Genomic DNA, 4,950 nt, shown 5'->3' with positions numbered 1-4,950 from the left:
GGCCCTATTTTCCTGCTGTCCAGGACAGAACATCATTAAAGTATTTCTTTACTCTAGCTACCCAGTCATTCACTCCATAAATATCTTTTGACATGAAGAATTAAATAGCATCAAGTAAATTCCCCCTGCAGCCAATGCAATACAAGGCCCATAATGAAATCATAATGTATTAGAGCTAGTCTAGTGGCCTTACCATTTGATTCTGATGATACTGACATTGTTCAAAGGAATGGTTTAGTTTATGGTAAGGCAAGACCCCAAAGATAACATTAGCATAAAAAGGCATTTTTACATGATTGACCATTTCGACCCATGTCTCTAATCATTAGGCTATGTTTTTGATGTGCTACATAAATTTCTACAGTTGTCTTTCAGTTTCAGAGTAACCTACTGACAAAATACACAATTCCACATCATTGGATTGCATTGCCTACTAAGTAGGCCTACAATATCAGAAACCCCCTTAACCAAAGAATGAGTAGACTAGGACAGATTTCACAGCATTTTTATTATAGGTCTCTATAAAGTTGGATGCATCTTTTCCTTTCAAAGAAATATGATGATTTTTCAAGCCTGCATTAGGCCTACAACCCAAAAATTTAAAATATGATCCACAACCTCTTCCTCGATATTTTATCCAGGCTGTCCTTGCTCTGCTCTAATGCCTCCTTATAAATGTCTTTCAAATGCCAGAAACATAAATATAAGCCTCCTTCTTAATCTGACAAGTGTTGTTTTTGTTAAAAAGAAAGAGTGATTACATGTTCGGAATAAATCTCACACTTGATTTACTTTATTCACAAATATCATCCTTCAGACTTGCAGACCGAAGTGCAGAGTGCTGAGGGAAGCAAAAATATTCCCAGTGAAGCTTTTCTTTACTCCTCTGCATCCTCAAACTGATCTCCTTCCAGGACCGCTTTCTGGGCTGGAATACAACGCACTGGTGGTACATGGTGAATCGACGGATTGTATTTTACCTCAGTGAGCTTGTGATCAGGGACGTGGAATGGCATTTTAAGATGGGAGTCTTCCATAATAAGGTCCTCTGGTCCTAAGGGATTCAAAGGAAAGTTCATATTGTAGGCTGCTGTGTAGGCTACTGCATAGATTATCAGGGACGTCTGTCAAGTATAATGAGTCGGTAGATGTAGGCATACCTACCATAAGGTATAACGTTACTTAGCTGGATGATTTCACTCTCCCAATCCTCCTCCTCCACACATGGCGTTCGAGACGGGCAGCAGTCTTGCATCTGATCACTATCATTCTTGATCTCCATCTTCTCCACATCATCACCCTCATCGTCCGACAAATTCCAATATTTATTTGGATAAACCATTTCACGCACTTTTTCCTGTCTACATGGTTTACAAAAAAGGCATTTTAAAGACTTGTGTGGCGAATAAGCTACGTTAATGAAAGATCCATCTGGTTAGCAGCTACCCCCAAGCTATCTTGCAAGTTGTAGCTGAGTTAACAAAGCTGAAATATTTGACAAACCAGAAACAATTCAACTCCTAATAATATTGTATTTTCTAGAGACTTTAAAATATACTGCCTGTGCCGTTGGTGGTAACTAAACGAAGTTAACAGCTAGTCACCTATAAATGCTCGCTAGTTTATTTTTTTTAGCAGAATTGCATTTACGTTATACCATTAGTGCAAGCTTTAATCACCAACCATGTTGGTAATGTTAGCTAACTTTCTAAAAGAATAACCTGGTAACCTTATCTCCGGAGTAAATAATTCTTCTTGTCCTCTAGGAGGAAGCTAATTCTTCTTGTGATGAAGCGACAATTTGAAATTGCGATAGATTTGAATCCAGTAATAAAGATTAGCCTAGAAGTTAACGTTACAGGGCAGTGCCAGTTAGCCTATAAACCATGCAGCTGATTCGAGTTTTTCTCGATTCCAACAGGCGGCGACAATTATCAATTTTGGACGTTTTTAGAAAGCTAGACTAGGCCTATTTTTCTTAAACCATATGGCTACACTCAAAGTAACTGTGTGAAGATGACAGTGATGCAAATAAATCTATATTCATTGGAGCTTGTGTGTGTTTATTTGTAGCTTACTGTGTGTGTGTGTGTGTGTTTTGATTCAGCCAATAATGTTTGGTTTAAGAGAGATAATCTTGCTGCTGGTTATGGGGCACAAATCTCCTTTATTCTTTTAGAAGCGGTGACAGCAGATGCAGAACTCTAAAATCCAGATAGGCCTACCACAGGGTCACATTACGTAGTTTCGAGCATTGCCATGATGTCAACCAAACAAAGCAACGAGTGAGCTAGCATTCTCCTGTGAAACAAAACAATAAAGAGGGTGGGAAAACATCTTATTTGACAATGCCTCAGACAAAATGCAATTAGCAGGACATATACCTTGCTGTATGCTGTCTTATCAGGCTGTTTGTGATAGGGCATCCACACATTGCATGGTAGTTGGAGGACCATTAGCATTATTAAATAAACTTAAAACACACACACACACACAGGAACCGTCTGATAGGCCTTGAAGGCCATGAATTGACATGCTCTTTTTGACGCCTGCTATTACATTGTTATGACCGATAGCCCTAAGGGACCTGAAAGTATTGCCAAATAAAATGTTGTCTAATGAACATCTTACACGACGCTTGTTTGCACATAACACTTCTACTGATATCTTGCTGCTGTATTGTATCATAAAACTGTATAAAAGACAGCCTTTTCATTTAGTAGGTCTGATGAAGGACACATAAATACAAATATTAACTAGTTTCTGTACAACATTTACAATTTATGAAAAATGCTCAGACAAGTTAAGACAGGAATACTGTATATAAAAAAGCTCCTATGATTGATCAGATGAGTTAGATCAAAAGTAAACATAAAGTAAATGAAAACAAACACAGACTCGTGCCAATTAAAATTTAAAAAGGCACACAAACCATTTTAAAAGGGACCAAGCAAAGAAAATGCACAACATCCAAATCAGTACAATTTGTGCAACAAGGCAAAACTAGCTTTGTGACAATATAGAATACACCAGTATTAGTCATATTTCCCTAGCTACACAGTTGCTTTTAAAACACTGTGGTGTACGGAGCCTCAAAGGCAATCTAAGTAAATCCAATACGATCAAGGGCAAAAAGGTGAGAGACAGTAACTCTGAAACCGTGATACATTCATGACATGTACAGTTTATGCATTTTCATTTAGTACGGCCAAGGGTGGCTGTTACCCTCAACAACTACAGAATCTATTCTACAGAGTGATTATCTTAATAGTGATTATGTAGCATAATTTATGAACCCTATTAATGAATAATTAATGACATTTGTTTTTCTGTTTTTTTTTTCTTTAGTGTTAGAACAATTGTTCTCTTCCCTATTCCAAATTCATGTACAGCTCATATGTTTACCAAACCAGGCCACAGAAACAGTCAGTAGGCTTTGTCACTCATAAGCACCCTTCCCCATGGCTGTCAAACGGTATATTTCACAGCCACAGAGACTGTGAGAGAGTGCTGCAGGGCCAGGCCTACAAAGTTAAACCGTCCCGCCATATCTTTAACCTGCATACACCTACGTTGAGTTTGCTGATCTCACACATTAGTCATAGCTTCAAGTGTAGCTGAGATAATTCAGGGGTACTCAAATGTGTGATATAAAATAATGCATGGAGGTGGGGGTAGGGGTCTTTTACCTTAAACTTGGCCTATACAGATACCCAGAAGATGCACAGATGGGCATAGCTCCTGGCACCTCCGCAACAGAGCTCCATTCCTGCTCTCTAAATGAGATTGGCCACTTAGACCCAGCATGCTGTTCTTTCACATCTCCACATCCCTGACTCACATAAACGCCTGAATCTCCTATTCCCATGCTCATCACACTACACTGGACTTAACCCTCAAAACATTATTTATAGATCTGTATGAAAAAATAAACCTTTTCTCCATTCTATACACTTACACCCATTATATTCCACAAAATAAAGTACATCTTCATCAGTCAATTCTGCCATTTTCCTTAGTTCGTATGTATATGACTCAACCATTCCAATTTTGTACCATTGTACAAAAACTATGTTCTTGTATGGCCACTTAATGCACTTGTGCTTCAGCAGGTGTGACTACAAGTGATTCCTGTGCATTCTCAGATTTTCTACACTAATTCTTTTAAGTAACTGTGATAGTTTGTGACAAGTCAGTTCATTTAGCCACTTCTATGAATTGCAACCCAATTGCAAATTTCCAAACAATTATTTTTGCAAAATTAATGTTTCACTGACTATTTTTAAACTGACTTAATTTGACACCTCAAGATTAAGCAGAAAGACAGCCTATTGGGGAAGAACATGACATAAGTCCGTGCACCTCCATCTGATTAATCTTATTTTTCTGGTTAATATGTGTTATTTCACATATCTATTCATTTCCAATTCCTGCACTTCTTACGCACATTGATAATGCAACATTATGTGAGCCTAAGACACAGATATGACTATTCATGTCAAAAATCTATGTACCCATCATGGTCTTCATCTGACCACAGAGCACACTTTGTAAAATTGTCCCCTGCCTTTTATACGACTACAGCTCTGCCCTCTCTCACGCATGCACACAAGCTGTGGTTTTGGACTACACAATCACAACACACATGCTAATGGCTAACAGTGCTCGCTTGTTAAAATGCTACATAACTCTCCTACGAACTGCCTGGGAGCTTCCACATCACATAAACATGTGTGCCTTTTGTTATGGTGCCACGCCCATGACGGAGAGAGAGAAAACTAGCACATCACACGCTCTTTAATGGTCACATTACACATTACACGATAGACTCGTGAAAGCACTGGACCTATGTACCTAGAGGTAGTGTGTATGCAAACATAAGTTAAAAAGAAATGGAAAGTGAACATTCGGGTCATGTGTGTATGAATGCTTCCAGTTGTAGTCCCTTTA

At 38.5% G+C, this 4,950-nt stretch overlaps 1 protein-coding gene across 2 annotated transcripts in view; it reads right to left on the bottom strand.

Annotated features, from left to right (window-relative positions):
- Positions 1 to 2,199: 2,199 nt before the first annotated feature.
- rab11fip4a (RAB11 family interacting protein 4 (class II) a) overlaps positions 2,200 to 4,950 on the bottom strand; it is a 72,571-nt gene continuing 69,820 nt past the window's right edge. For both annotated transcript variants that reach the window (XM_076266285.1, XM_076266286.1), the window contains one exon: positions 2,200 to 4,950. This exon is cut by the window's right edge and continues 338 nt beyond it. The gene's annotated coding sequence lies outside the window, so the exon portion shown is untranslated.

The sequence above is a fragment of the Alosa pseudoharengus genome, unplaced genomic scaffold (assembly GCF_046254945.1).
Source record: "Alosa pseudoharengus isolate Yale_2024_CS ecotype anadromous, Long Island Sound unplaced genomic scaffold, YU_APseudo_1.1 YU_APseudo_1.1_scf_4, whole genome shotgun sequence".
In the NCBI taxonomy this organism is placed as follows: Eukaryota; Metazoa; Chordata; class Actinopteri; order Clupeiformes; family Clupeidae; genus Alosa; species Alosa pseudoharengus.
The sequence above is the reverse complement of the archived record's forward strand: the minus strand, read 5'-3'. Positions and strand labels throughout refer to the sequence as shown.